The 16315-nt window shown below is 42.3% G+C and overlaps 1 protein-coding gene across 2 annotated transcripts in view; it reads left to right on the plus strand.

The window, feature by feature from the left end:
- Nucleotides 1-1135: 1135 nt before the first annotated feature.
- PKIA (cAMP-dependent protein kinase inhibitor alpha) overlaps nucleotides 1136-16315 on the plus strand; it is a 75733-nt gene continuing 60553 nt past the window's right edge. The window contains exon 1 of one of the 2 annotated variants that reach the window (XM_066266357.1): nucleotides 1136-1347. The gene's annotated coding sequence lies outside the window, so the exon portion shown is untranslated. The remainder of the gene's footprint in view (nucleotides 1348-16315) is intronic. The other variant, XM_066266356.1, reaches the window with a different exon arrangement.

Consider the following 16315-nt stretch of genomic DNA (forward strand, 5'->3'; position numbering starts at 1 on the left):
TGCTATGTATGCACTATTCCCATGCTGGTCAAGTCCACCCTGTAAGGCCAGCTTGACTCTGGTGACAGGCAATTCCAAAAGTAAGGCAAGCTGAATGAGGGTCACACAGTCACATAGAACCCTGGTGTCAACGACCCTCTCTACCGGGAGTGGCTCCGCAACAGGAAAGAGCACTGTCTTGGCTGTAAAGACAGCAAATCCTTAGCTTTCTCCCCCTCCCCCTCGCCCTCCTCCTCCTCTTCTTCTTCTTCTTCTTACTGAAACCCCCAACTGCTGATCTGGTCAGCAGAGGACACAGAGGGAGGAGGGAGGGAGACAAGATTGGGGGCTGGGACAGAGAGAAAACACAGAGGCAGGCCTGTTAATAGTTGGTGGCTATTTAAATAGGGGGCTTATGTGCTCATCTTGTTCCTAAGGCCAATTCTAGTAAATCTTTTCGGAAAAAAACCGAGATAAAGCCATCTGTTAATGTGGATTCTGCTTCTTGGTTTCTAAATGTCAGCTGTCAGCAGAGCAGCCAGCCCTGGCAGTGTGTGGGGGTGGGGTGGGGGAGGGGTATGTCAAAGGGAACACCTGTCCATTCAGTGCCCAATTAAACAGCAGCAAATCCTCGGTGACCCCTCTCTGGTTCCTTGAGCGCTTCCGATGGTCGGTCTTGCCTCTCCACTGCTTTGGGAGTTTCCCTTCCATGACGTAGGGAGAGGGCGAGAGGTCCCAGCTTTCACATTGTGAGCGCCTTGGCTGTGTGTGTGTGTGTGTGTGTGTTTGAAGAGGGTGGAGCGTGCCACTAGGAATGGCTATCCATAGAGAAATGGATGGCCAATTTATAACATCCCGGATCATTTGAATTTTTAGCTGAAAAGACAAACCCAGTCTCAAATTCAACAAAATGAACAATACCGATCAGGAGCATGAACAGGGTGGGAAACCCACTCGGAGGAATGGAACTGTCCATGCCGCCCGAGTGGCAGGGGCGCGCTTGCAGGAGAGGCGCTGGGCAGAGGGAGTCACTCCGACTCTCCTTTCTCCGGCCACCATCTGGCGACGCTTTCTCCGTAGAAGCATTAATAGAAAATACACCTAAACCCTGGAGGGGCAGCGGTCGGGGGCCGCCGTTTCCAGGCACCCTTCCCTGAGACCAGCAGAGAGCCTCTCCCCCCGCGCTTGCGCGGAATGTGGCGATCCGGCTCGGGGCAGGGATGACTTCATGCGGTTGGTCTGGGCGGCGGAGCAGCTGCTGCAGCCGGCAGGTGGGGTGGGGGCTGCGCTGACCGCGCACACGGCTGGCCGGAGCTCTGCGGCCGGGCTGCGGGCGCCGGGGACCAGCGCGGACTGGATCCCGAGAAGGTAAGCAGTCTGGCTATTATTAGCCTTGGCCACGCGGCTCGGTGCTTTCCGCTCGGCTACTAATGGGGTTTGAACGCCAGACCCGGGGACTGTCTCTGAGGCACTACGCAGGGGAAAAGGAGTAACAACTGGAATTACAATGTACATCAACCCGGTCTCTGAGATTGGATCAGCAGTGTTACTGGGCAGACAAAGAGGGCCGGCAGCCTCTGTATGCTAATCTCCGGCGTCGGTGCCAGGCTCCTTAGACACGGACGGGGCTTCAAAGGCACAATCATTGAAGTTGTGCTTTCACCTTCCTGCCTCCAGCCTTCATTTGGCTGTTTTCTGGCTTGGAAGCATCAGGTCCTTGGCAGCAGCCTGGGGAAGCAATCAGTAATTTTCTCCTTCTGCCTGCCTCGGCCTCTCGCTTCCCAGCCGTGAGAATGGGTCTGTGCAGATGTCAGCGCCCAGCACTCGCTTCCAACCAGTAGTACCCTTAGGAAGTCTCACATCAGAGGTGGAACTTCTCACCTCCTGCGGTTCAGCTGCCTTGGGCAGCACCTGTCTGCGCCTCTTCTTTCATTTACATCTTCTCTGCCAGTATTCCATTAATTTTTTTTTTGGAGGGGGGAGGCGGGATGCTGTGCCCTTTCACTGGCCAGCCCTTGTCAGCTCTTATCCACCACCTTTATTCCATGACTGATTTGGTCAAGGACCCAGCAAGGACAGTGCCCTGCGTGGGTTTAGGTATTCTCTTTATATACTGTTACCTGTGGCACTCCCCCTAACCCCAACTATGTAACATTGAAAATTCTGCTTTTAGCCCTACACCAACATTGTTTGCGATAATCCTTTCACTGTAGCCACTGTGCCACCAGAAAGGGTTCTAGGACCGCAGAACCTGTGGGGGACCGGAGGCCATACCTACACAGTCGGCCCCTGTGCACAGATCAGGCGGAAACAGAAGTGTGAACGCCTGTCTGTCCAGTTACTCTTTAAGCTTTTTTAGGGAGCTGGGTTGTGAGACACCTAGCTGGGTTAGGTTTAGGAAGGCCCTCCCCCCAAAGCAAGCGGTGCATCCAGCACCCCTAGGATTTCCCAGCAACCTCAAAAGAGTTTCCGTAGAGGCTCCCCCTCAGGCGCTCGGAAAGCCAGTGCAGCTGGCCAGTGTAAGCCGCAGGTTGTCGGAGCTTCGTGTCAGCCTTCCCGTGGAGGCACGCTGACCACTTGCTAGGCTTCCCCACAAAGCCTGTTGCTGAGCCCCAGTGCCCACTCCCGTTGCCACCTGGGGATGCACATTGAAATAATATGCTGCGAAGTGGATAAGATGGCTGTGATGGAGATTCCGAGGTGCCACTTCACCTGACAACAGTTGCCATGAGCCAGACTGTAGGGTGTGTGCCTGCCAATAGTCCATTTAAAAGGAGATCTGTTATCTTTCAACGTGAAATTAGAGAGACATTCTGACTCAGTGGCAATATAATTTCATTTTGCAAATTGGATCCAGAAATCAATGAAAAAGGGGTAGGATTTACAGCTTAAATTCTACCCCCACTTACCTTTCTTTTCAAATGTCACTTTTAGACAGAAATACTGGTTCTAAAAAAGTCACATTAATTCTATTCTATATTATTATTGCTTTTCAGATGACACATTCCCTTTTACAAAATAAAATTTGGCTTGGTTTCTTTGTCTCCACCTTCAGCAGACGAGGCAAAGGGAGCGGAGGGGGTGGGCAAACCCCACAGTGAGTGGCCCCTCCAGAACCATTCCCTGGGGTCCTGAACGGCTCAGGGCCCATTTCACTTGGGGCCTGTTGTTGCTGTTGCCATGCATTGAATGTGGTTTGGGTTTGCAATACAAAATTTTCAGATGCTGAAATTTTGACTCATGCTAGAAGAGGGGCAAAGAATAAGAACAACAAAACTCTTTATTTTATCACCTTTCTTTCCTAAACTTAAATTACTTAGCTCTATAAATAATTATTCTGAATATTAAGTGGTAACTGGTATTAATAGAATAATTCATTTTGAAGAAATTAGCCCAAGGTTCATGACAGACAGATTAGTGCTTCTGATATTAACCACAATACAAACTCCTATGCTTGTGCGAGGCATCCTTCTGGTGAAGAATAGTGCATGAGAACATCGTAATGATGGGGAAAAAACGAAAGTGTCTGTTACTCGGTTTCCAAAGAAACTGAAATATGTGCCAAGAAATGGGGCAGCAGTCATGGACCGGTGCTGCCAAGGCTGGGCTCATTTCTGCCAGGGATGCCACAGGTGAGGTCGGGCTGCTAAGTTGTGAACTGGAGAAGTTTGGACTGGGGAAGGCTTTTTGGGAAGAAAACAAGTTGGAAATGTCAATTTTTCAGTACAGTGCAGCTGAGGAAGATCATTAAATTTAAGGGATTACTGTATTTACATTTTGTTATATTTAAACCACTGCTGAAAGTTCCTAAATTCAGAGCCCTTAATGAGAAATCTCCATATGACTTCCTGAACTGAAACTGATTGCTGACTTTGTTTCCTTGTCTTTAACCATGTCCCAGGGAAGGGAGGCATTAATTGCCTGGCGTTCAGAGATGGAGAAATAATAGTAGAGTGCTGTGCATGATTAGATGCTAAATGAACTGAGGTATTTTTGTAGGTCTGACATGATGGAATTGAAGTCAATCTACTACTTTCCAGTCACGTAAAAAATAGTCTGGTGGCGGTCAGTGTTGTCAGTTATGTAGAGCAGTGGTCCCCAACCTTTTCTGGGCCACGGACCGGTTTAATGTCAGAAAATATTTTCATGGACCGGCCTTTAGGGTGGGACGGATAAATGTATCACGTGACTGAGACTAGTGTCAAGAGTGAGTCTTAGACGGATGTAACAGAGGAATCTAGTCATTTTAAAAAAATAAAACATCGTTCAGAGTTAAATATAAATAAAACAAATAATGTAAGTTATTTGTTCTTTCTCTTCGGACTGGTACCAAATGGTCCACTGACCGGTACCAGTCCGCGGCCCGGGAGTTGGGGACCACTGCTGTAGAGAGTACAAATTTAGGACTTAAGAGTTCTCTTTCACAACAATGACATTTTCTGGTGCTGCATGACCACCATAAGCTATAATCAGATGGCTTTATCTTGAGATTTTGGCAATGGTAAAGAGGAAAAAAAAAGTAGGAATAATAAGGCTGAAGAAGAAATGTCATTTCTTTTCAAACTGTGCCTCTACTGAGAATGGGTAGAAAAAAGTACTATTTTGAAAGCTGTTAGCCCTGGCCAGTCGGCTCAGCATTAGAGTGTCAGCCCAACGTGTAGAAGCCCCAGGTTTAATTCCCAATCAGGGCACACAGGAGACGTGGCCATCTGCTTCTGCACCACTCCACTTCCTCCTTCTCTCTCTCTCTTACTCTCTCTCTCTCTCTCTCTATTTCTCTCTTTTTCTCTCTTCTCCTCTTGTAGCCAAGGTTCGGATGGCTTGAGCAGGTTGTTCCTGGGTGCTGAGGATGGCTCCATGGCCTTGCCTTAGGTTATTAAAATAGCTCGGTCGCTGAGCAATGGAGCAGCAGCCCCAGATGGGCAGAGCATTGCCCAGTAAGGGACTTGTCAGGTGTGGGAGTCTGTCTCTCTGCCTCCCCACCTCTCACTTAATAAAAAGAAAAAAAGAAAGCTGTCAATAGCCTCTGAATGGCCAGATTTCTGTGACACTTCACCCCATTCATTATTTCTATATTTTAAGTTTTCTTTTAGGTTATTTTTTAAATACTTATGTTTAAAAGTTATTAAGTCATATGTATCAGGTACTGTGATACCTCTTTATCTATTTTCTTACTAACCCCTTAACATCCTCCGGGACCAATCTAAACCAAGTGGTCATTATTTTCAATTTGTGCCCTATGATGTCACATCGGTATGTCTCACCTGGTTCCTTTTGCTCACCCTGCTGCACACTGAAGCCTTGCACATCTGGCACCACCTCTGCCCCGCAGCGTTCCCCATTCCCACTTTCCTTCCCGAACCAGATATGTTCACTCCTCTGTTTAAATTCCTGTGGTGCTTTCTATCTTGATACATCTGTTTGTGTAAACATGCTTTGCTCTTCTAAGATAACCTTGGAGAGCAGGACAGACAACTTTTATTGCCTGCAACTCATACTACTGTGCCTAGCTTGTATATGCATAGTAGATACACAGCAATTTGATTTTTGTGAAGAAATCGATTATCGTTTCCCAGAGCATATATCTACCTACTTTGTCCAGTGGCCAAGTTAGGCTCTGAATACATGTGCAAGCCCCAGTTTAGTTATTTAGATTCTTTATATAATAACAAATACAGAGAAAGTACATTCAAATAGTTATATTCAACAAAGTTCACATGCATTAAATGGAAAAAAACTCATACATATTAAAACACATGGCAAGCTTAACCAAACAACTACAACAACAAAATGTTAACAAAGACGTTGTCCTGCCTTCAATATACTTGCAATCTGTTGAGAAAGAGTAAATGGAGGAGGCACCTCATATACATGAGCACTTCTCTAGTAAAGACCCTCTGCCAGGTCTTTCATCTGTGACCTCTGATTTCTCCCTTCCACCATGTAATAATCTTACATCAAGAAGACTGAGACACAAAGTTGTCACTTAAGTGGCAGATTCCGTCCATGTCACCACACGGTTCTTTTAAGTGTAACATACTGTGGGAACACATTATGAAAACATAAGGTCAGAGCCATCAGAATAGTTTAGAATTATTTGGTGATTAATCTTTCCAGTGCTTCTTAACCGTGTGGGTCTTACCCTCCCTTTCAGTAAAGACTTTGCTCCCACTCCCCAAGCACACACATACACACACACAGAACGCTGCAGGCATGACAGGTGTGTGAGGGTCCCAAGCCCTCTTTAGCAAGCAGTTTGATACATCCACTCTGGTCTCACTTTGCTGGGACCGGGTCTGTTAGTCACCCCGACATTTGTGATCCCTGAAATGAGGCCCTCATGCGGCGGCCCTGCCCGCGTTAGGGCCAGCAGGGAGCGCCTCCCTGGGACTGGCACTGGCACCCAGACCGCTGAGAGGCAGGGAGAGCCGCGAGCCCCAGCACCGCAATTCATGGAGAAGGAATCCCGGAAGGAACTCAGAATGTTCCACATTCCAAGTGACTTATTCAGATTTTCCCTACCAAAACCACTTTCACAAAAGGGAAGCAGTTCTCAGACATAGAGCACAATGCTGCCAAATGTGCAGAAGGGCCCTGGCAGCAGTCGTGGGGCATTCTACTTTGAGATATACTCAGTTTGCTTAGGACAGAGTCACTGTTTCTTCCTGGCACTGTGTCCGCAGTCATACACTTGTTTTTGCCAACCTAAGAAAAGAACGACAGGCTGTGTCCATCCCTCCCAGGTTCTGAAACAAATGCCAGCATAAAAATGCATTAAGATTCTGAGCGTATAGTTGAGGGAACTGGGACCGGCCAGCGTGGTTCCTGGTGACGCTGGTGTACAGAGAGGCGTGGCAGGAACAGCAGGGATCTAGAAAGAGCAGAGGTGGAGAGATGGAGAGAGAAAGTTCAAGAGGAGGACGCCAGCTGCTGCTTTCTTTACATTTCCCAAACTATGAAGTGGCTGCACAGCAGCGGTTCTCAACCTGTGGGTCGCGACCCCGGCGGGGGTCGAACGACCAAAACACAGATGGCTTCAGGCGACCCCAGTGTTTTGGTCGTTCGACCCCCGCCGGGGTCGCGACCCACAGGTTGAGAACCGCTGCTGTCTGTACAGGGATGCTCCTAAAATTAGTGCAATTTTATGGAAGCTTTGGCAGAATATGCCTAATAGGCACTTTGTACTTCATTTGATAGTCGATTTTTTTTTTATTGTGGAAAACTATACGTAACATAAAATTTTTACCATTTATCAGTATGCAGTTCACTGGTGTTCACTGCTACAGTCACAGTGTTGTGCACCATCACCACTGTCCCTTTCAGAACTTTCTCATCATCCCCAGTAGAAACTCTGTACCCACTGAACAGCAACCCCTCAGTCTTCCCTCCCCTCACTTCTGTTACATTCTGTTCTTTCTATGTCTATGGATTTGCTATTCTAGGGACCTCAAATAAGTGAATCGTACAGTATTTGTTCTTTTATGTCTGCCTTTTTTCACTTAGCATAACATCCTCAAGGTTCATCCACGCTGTAGCATGTAGCAGAATCGAATTCCTTTTTAAGACTGAATAAAGATTTTATGTATATATATAAAATATATAAACATATATATATACACACCATGTAATTTATTGTTGCAAAACACTCTCAGTATATTGCCTTTCTATTATATTAATGATAACTGACTTATAGCACTACCATATTACCTTTAATAAATGCCTAATTTATACTATGGATGTACCCTAGTTTTATTCAACCAAAATCCATTGAAAAACATTTACTATGTTCCAGATTGTTTTATGATTTCAAGCTATGTGGTAATGGACACAGAGGTACAAGTCTTTACATATTGGTGCTTTTAGTTTTGACGGAAAAATTCTTGGAGTCAAATGGAACGGTATTATTAGTTCAGAGATTATACACATTTGTAATTTGAATATGTATATTGACTCTAAAAATCATAAACATGTTCAACAGATAGTATTTCTGTGTTTTCTGTAACCATTTCTGTTTTTGAAATGAAGGTCTGTACTATAAGGGAATCTATTTGAAATGATTTGATCAAGGAAATATTCTTACTTTTTTTCACTTCTAGTTCATGGAGGAAATATACTACACATGTGTACTGAACGATTTCAAGCCTCAGTCCTCCATTGCATCATTTCAAAAATGTCACACAGTCAGTGTAGGGCAGATGTCAGGGGAAACTTCAAGCAACAACGTGGGACACTGGAAACAACTAGAGCTGGTTTGTTTTGTTTGCTTTTAATCTCCAGCAATGGGTCATTTGCATCCAGCCTAATCTGAAATTTGGTATATTTTCCAGTTCAAATGTATGTACCTACATTATTGTAAATCTTTTTTTATTTTTTTATTTTTTTTATTTTTCTGAAGCTCGAAACGGGGAGAGACAGTCAGACTCCCACATGCGCCCGACCGGGATCCACCCGGCACACCCACCAGGGGCGATGCTCTGCCCACCAGGGGGCAATGCTCTGCCCCTCCGGGGCTTCGCTCTATTGCGACCAGAGCCACTCTAGCGCCTGGGGCAGAGGCCAAGGAGCCATCCCCAGCGCCCGGGCCATCTTTGCTTCAATGGAGCGTCAGCTGGGGGAGGGGAAGAGAGAGACAGAGGAAGGAGAGGGGGAGGGGTGGAGAAGCAGATGGGCGCTTCTCCTGTGTGCCCTGGCGGGGAATCGAACATGGGACTTCTGCACGCCAGGCCGATGCTCTACCACTGAGCAAACCGGCCAGGGCCACATTATTGTAAATCTTTTATGTTGCTTTTCCCTCCTTAGTTTCTTTTCAGTGTATTCTTTTTCATTTTTCCTGAAACAGAATAATTAAAGCCCAATGAATGGAAGTCTCTTAGGTCAGCTAAATTAGAGAATACTGGAATATCTGAAGTATAAACAGAATCGGCAAGACTATTAACTCCCCTCCTCGATGCAAACTGTCTTGATTCGCACTGTCCCACAGCTGAGAAACAGGGGGCTTGCTGGGGATTGCATCACATTTTACACGAATGAGATGTGAACATTTTAACAGGGCCAGCTCCCGACAACTGAAAGGTGGCAAGAACCCAAATACACCCCATACACTCACAACAGTATTTGAAGATATGCTTTTCTTTGGTTGTTTGGGATGGGAGAATCTATTAGTAAACACTTCTCCTTTTATTTACTCCTGTCTTTATTGCTGTTTGATCAAACCCTCACTAGAAAGCAGACATAAAGCCAGTAAGCATTCTGATTTTTGCCTGAATGAGCAGCAAGAAGCCCACATTTTAAACAGAGCACTGCAGGGACTATGAACCCAGGGGGAGATGAGGTGTTTGGTTCTAGCAACAACATAACCTGCTCCGTTCTTTCTGCTACTGGGAATCTGATCAGTCAGATCTCTCTTGCCATCTCTTACAGTCTTCCTGTGATCTTTCATGCTTGGTTCTCTGATCATTGAAATGCACTGAAAAGCAAGCAGGATATTAATACCCTCTTTTCATTCACAAATGTAATCTGGCTAGGGTTTCAGAAATAACATTCAATCTGAATTGGTGGTCGAATCCAATTGGGTAAATGGGATCACTGACAATCATTGGCCAGACTCACCAAATCCAAATGCAGATGAAAAGACTGTCAAATGTTAAAAATTGTAAAGACTTAAAGATTTTAATATTTATTATGCATGGTAATATGTAAAAAATTTTAGAGAAGCAAAATTATACACATGGGTTTTTAATGATAAAGTATGCCCTCGGGAGAATAATGCATTGTTGTTTTTTAAAATTTATTTATTTATTTTATTTATTCATTTTTTAGAGATGAGAGAGAGAGATAGAGAGAGAGACAGAGAGAGAGAGAGGAGAGACAGGGAGAGAGAAGGGGGGGAGGAGCTGGAAGCATCAACTCCCATATGTGCCTTGACCAGGCAAGCCCAGGGTTTCGAACCGGCGACCTCAGCATTTCCAGGTCAACGCTTTATCCACTGCATCACCACAGGTCAGGCCAATAATGCATTGTTGAAAGGATTCATTCTGAAAGGGCTGCATTAGCGCTTTTTAAAAAACAAACAAACACTGTATTCAAAAATAAATTGTGACAAATCATTGTTCATCCAAGTTAATCTCTCACTAAAGGGAGTGAGTTGTTTTGGGGAAATTAGCCATCATCATATGTGTGCTTTCCTGCAGTGGAAGGAGCTGAAATTAAATAGGGCTGACATTCTTAACTACTGTGGCCACCCACGTTTACGAGAATTACATAACGATCAGCGCAGAATGATTTTATAATCAATAAACATGTACCTACTGAGACTCTCCATTGATAAAAGTACGTTGAGACATGGGTTGATCTTGTCGAAGAGAAATCTAAATTACATTTCCTGCATCATCTCCAATCTCCATATTAAAAAACACCCAGGATTGCAAAGAAAGGTACTTGGTGTGTTTTAGAAAAGTTTATATTTTTAGGAGGCTTGTTGGTATTATAAACTACGGTAAGCACTCAGTAAATGTAAGCTCTTATTTTCAAACAGTAATCTATCAAGAGCATAAATATTTCTGCACTACAAATGGTAAATTTTGCACTTGCCTTTATGATAGACATTTACAAAATATTTGTTAACAGCTAAATCAATCAATCTCATTTAGTATTGAAAGCTGCCCCCACCACAATATAACTGGTATTCTACACAAGTTTTATTTTTATTATTTTCATAGTTGTGGTGGGGATGAATTAAGGACCAGACTGCTCTTTCTCCTGTTTCCTGCAAATCATACTGTCTCCCCGCTGAGGTTTTGGTTAAGTGGGATTTAGAAGGAATGCATGTTGAAGTCGGAGACACGGCTAGTAAGGCAGGCCACGCTACGCAACCAAGCAGTTCGCATACCCAGGGCAGGAAAATATACATTACTGGGTCTTTCTTCAACCTCAATGGATTTGGACTTTTAGATAATTCAAAATCAAGACAGGCATTTTAATAATATAATATTTTAAAAATACAATATTAATCAGCAGTTATCTTTTCTCCCTGTCTTTTTCAACCTCATTTATTGTAAAGAATACAATCATAGAGAAAGCAAACTAGAGGCTGTTTGAAAACTTTTTCTACCTGCCTGCAGGTTTGAGATAGGGGGTCTGTGACATTATTACCACAGGGCTTCATGAGGTCACTCTTTCGCCGCAACAATTAAATAAGACATTTAAATGATCTCAGATTGAATAGTCCATTGAGTAAGGGGAGGGAAAACTGGCAGCTTGGTCATCATATAGGGGAAAGAAATCACTATCCTGTTCTGGCAAAATATTTAAATGTTTAAATTTCTACTCAATAAAGAAAATGAAAAATGACATAAAATGGTGGTACAATGTCATTGTTATGAAAGCAAAGCAGTTGGGTTGATTTCAAAGTGTCTAACTATAAAATCAATGTGTTTTTGTTCAGTTCGACAATAATTTTTTTCTTAGGGTTCTTGGGCAGCTTTTGGTCATTTTTGAGATCTAAAAGCTCTTATCATTGAGTTCAAACTATGCTGATGACTAGACCTTCTCTTGCCTTCCTCTCTTTAATTTCTATTTATTTTGGGAACCTGGCCTACCACTAATAACTAAATTATGTCTTTCAGAAAGTGAATGTAGGTTTTACATCCCCTCCTAGTTTGAATCTCACCTGTACCATTTTCTAATTCTGTGACTTAGGGAAAGGTATTTAACCTCTATAAGTTTCTCTTGATATTAAAAGCAGGAAAATCACAGCATTGCTGTGACAATAAGGAAGGTAACATAAAAAGAAGACATAGTGTATCTGGAAGTTAGTAAGGGTTAGTAATTGTTTTCAGATTTTATCATTTTAATGGTCATGGGCAGTTTCCAACCAGATCTCATTAGCAAGATGTTTATGAGCGTGTTTTCCTACACCTGTCCATGTGAGTTCAACTAAGCCTTGAAATGACTGAACCTTCCGGGAAGCTGTCTGGATGCAGGTTGTCACAGTGAGGGGGAAGTGAGGCACCACCATGCAGAGTTGCCACGCTCTGATCTGGCAGTAGTGGTAGGAATCAGATGTAGCTTCTATTTTTAACTCTGCAAGTAGTTGATTGGATGACCTGGGAAAAGTCAATTGGCTATTAATTCTGCATCTTATTTTCTTTCTGAATGGTACCGTCTGTCTAATCACTCTTTTCTCTGACTCATTATCAGAAATGATATTAAGGGTGTTGAAGAAGGATGCTGATTTCAGAAGCAAGTGTCATATAAAATGGAAATGCTCCCTGAAGAGCAACAGTTGACAATTTCTTTCTTTCCATAATACAGTGTTGAAGTTCTTGGACAGGCAGCATTATATGTATATTTATAAAAAGTTATTAACATATACTTCCTCTAACAAAAGACTTTGACTGTTCTGCTAAGTATGTGACTTATACCCAAATATATTTTTGAATGTGTAGCGACTGAAGAAGTCTCTTATTGTTAATATCATTAAGTTGTCCAACAGAAATTAACCTGTAACTCCATTGTACATCGTATACAAAGGACTCTTTTTGGTATATGAATTTTACTGAAGCTCAGAGATTTTAGAGAGACCATGTAAGCATTATAATAGTCAGGGTCACATTCATTACTAGGTGCTATTGAATTGATTTGATCAGTAATAATACCTTTAAACTGAAATAAAAAATAACACTAAAGCCTCAATTAATGTGAAAACTTTAGGACCAGATGCACCTGCCTATAAAAACTGCATTGTTACCATACACACTTGCATTATTATGATGACAAATTTTGTTGGTCTTGAAAAGCACATATAATTTTACATTTTTCTTCATACAGATTTTTATTATTGGTATTGGTTCCTTTGGTTTAAGGAAACTAGTACAAAAGCTGCCTTACATCTAATATGTAAGCCATAGTTGTTCAAAACTGAGAATTTTGTGATCAACAACTTCCTCCAAATTTCAGTAATTTATATCAAGTGGTAGAGTCTATTAATGTATACTTAATTTTATTCTTTTAAGTAAAAAGTGCAAATCAGTAGGAGTAGATTTGCCCTAAATTTCCAAGTGAATATTGTTAATCCCTATTTCAATCATAAATCCATTGGTTTTTCACTAAAGGCTTGAGACATAGATTTTGGGGAAAGTCTAATTCTAAGGTGAGATGTTGCAACCAGTACAAATACTTGTTTTAAATATGCATGTACATACATGTATATACATATATTTAAATACATATATGTTTTATAATGTATTACATACTATTCATATTTAACCAGTTGTCTGTGTGATATATACATGCATATATGCATATATATGTCTATTTCATGAACGTTTTCCTTCTATTTTAAATATTTGATTATATTATTATTGGCTTGCCTTTAAAATAAACAGACAAGTTCTTGGAGAAGCATAAAGAATCCTGCCTCAGTTAGGACATAGTCCCAAGATACAGTAATTTTTTTTAGTATGAAAACCTAACTTGGTCTGGCATTCCTCACCACCATAACCCAGGTAGTGTGCTAAAAATAGCCATTTGTGTATTATTGACATCTAGTTTGGGTTCTGCTTCATTTTAGCTTAGTTTCATAACACTTATACAGAGGCTGATATTACCAAATGCCATGAATTGGAATGCTGGGTTTCTTCCTGCTTTATATCTGATTAGCATTAGTTCTATGATTATAAATGCTTAAAGGCCAGACCTCTCAATTAGGAAATATAAGCACAGTAAAGGGCACACAGGAGAAGCACCCATCTGCTTCTTCACCCCTCCCCTTCTCCTTTCTCTCTCTCATTTCCCCTCCTGCAGCCAAGGCTCCACTGGAGCAATGTTGGCCCAGGCCCTTAAGATGGCTCCATGGCCTACACCTCAGGCACTAGAATGACTTCGGTTACAACAGAGCAATGTCCCAGATGGGCAGAGCATCGCCCCCTAGTGGGCTTGCCAGGTGGATCCTGGTCTGGCACATGCAGGAGTCTGTCTCTCTGCCTCCCTGCTTCTAACTTCAGAAAAATACCAAAAAAAAAAAATGTGGCCACTGGCATGTGTTTTCTAACATGCAAACAGTATCTGCCTGACTAGGCAGTGGCACAGTGGATAGAGCATCAGACTGGGATGCCGAGGACCCAGGTTCGAGATCCCGAGGTCACCAGCTTGAGTGTGGGCTCATCTGGTTTGAGCAAAAGCTCACCAGTTTGGACCCAAGGTCGCTAGCTCGAGCAAGGGGTTACTCGGTCTGCTGAAGGCCCACGGTCAAGGCACATCTGAGAAAGCAATCAATGAACAACTAAGGTGACTCAATGCACAACGAAAAACTAATGATTGATGCTTATCTCTTCATCCTGTCTGTCTGTCCCTGCCAATCCCTCTCTCTGACTCTCTCTCTGTCTCTGTAAAAAACAAACAAACAAAAAAAAAAACAAACAGTGTCAAGTGCCATTGACTTGTTCGATTTCTAGGCCGATTTTTGCCAGATCAAGGCTGACTATAAAAATACTCAGTCTAATAGAGAAAAGCACTATATAATTTTCAAGGCAATTTTACATGCATCACCTCACTGGCCCATCCTAACATAGAAGCTAGCAGGGCAAGAGTCACCCTCATTGTACAGAGGAGAGTTTGAACTTCATGAAATTCAGCAGTGTGCCTACTTCAGCAGAGCACAGAGTGGTTAAGTGACAGGGCCAGCATTCAAACCTGTTCCGTGCCCTGGCCAGTTCAGTGCTTTCCTCTTTTCCAGGGATTTCCAACCTTGTCCATCTCATGGCACACATAAACTGATGATTAAAATTCTGCAGCACTTCAAAAAATATATTTTTTGCCTATCTAACAATAAAAAATAGGTATTAATTTTTATCCATTCACACTGGACGGCTATTGTTGTATTGGCTGTTGCCATTTTTTTTATTTCACAATCTAAAGGAAAAGAGGTCAGTGCCCTTGACTAAATAGTCATGTAATGCATGTTTTTTTATTTATTTATTTATTTATTTATTTATTTATTTATTTTTTACAGGGACAGAGAGAGAGTCAGATAGAGGGATAGATAGGGACAGACAGGAACGGAGAGAGATGAGAAGCATCAATCATCAGTTTTTCGTTGCGACACCGTAGTTGTTCATTGATTGCTTTCTCATATGTGCCATGACCGTGGGCCTTCAGCAGACTGAGTAACCCTCGCTTGAGCCAGTGACTTTGGGTCCATGCTAGTGAGCTTTTTGCTCAAGCCAGAGGAGCCCGCGCTCAAGCTGGCAACCCCGGGGTCTCAAACCTGGGTCCTTCCGCATCCCAGTCCAACGCTCTATCCACTGCGCCACTACCTGGTCAGGCATGAGTGCATGTTTTAAAAATTCTTGTGGCACCAATTGAAAATCGCTGCTCTATGCTATAGGAACTAGACAGGTGTAGGAGGTAAGTGCAAAAATGGATATAGGCCTGTCTCTGCCTCTAGTTACAAATTTGCCTATTATGGTTTTCGCTGGAGCCTGAACAAGAAAAATCTATGTTAATTACCTTCTTCACTTAAATGAGATGGGCACATTAAACATGGTCCAAGGTTTAAAAATAAAACCTAGATTTTCTGTTTTTCACTATGGTCTAGTTTGTGTATCTGGTGTCTGTCAGCTTCTCCAGAGAACCATGTCTCCTCCTTAAAGGAATCCATCGCTTCATAAACATTGACAATGCTAATGGCTTATCTAAATTAAATAATATACTAATCTAATTTGCATTGACTTAATGCTGACATTCATGAGATTACCTTATTTTATTCACACACACACACACACACACACACACATTTACCAGGTCTAACTTAAATAGTAAATTTTCTGCAAACCACAATTTTATTTATATAATTTATAACCAAACTAGAGCACCTGGTCATGAAATCAATCATTTCAAAAGGTTGTAGCTAAAATTTACAAAAAATTCTCTCCTACAAATACATTGGACAGTTTTAATGCATTTCTACAAAGTTTCTGTTAAGTATAAAACTATTTAAACAGGTCATTGTGAGGTCTGCCTTAGTATTTTTATGCTTCTGAAATATCATCACTATAACCTGCTTTTTAAAATAGTCTGACACCTACCAAGTATTCTTTCACCTCCTACAAGAAAGCAAGAAAAAGAAGCATTTACGTTTTTATATTTAGTAAAAAGTTCTTGATTTAAGAATTAGTCATTTTTGCCATTTGAATTTCAAGTGTGCTGTAACTACTTGAGGCTCTTTTCTGTATGACTTTCTACAGTCTTCACATATATCACCATTAATTTCGCCTTTCCTTTGGGATTAGTAAAATCAAAAAGTTGATTTTATGCTATTTCTTGGTCCCACGTTCAT

The sequence above is a fragment of the Saccopteryx bilineata genome, chromosome 3 (assembly GCF_036850765.1).
Source record: "Saccopteryx bilineata isolate mSacBil1 chromosome 3, mSacBil1_pri_phased_curated, whole genome shotgun sequence".
Lineage (NCBI taxonomy): Eukaryota > Metazoa > Chordata > Mammalia > Chiroptera > Emballonuridae > Saccopteryx > Saccopteryx bilineata.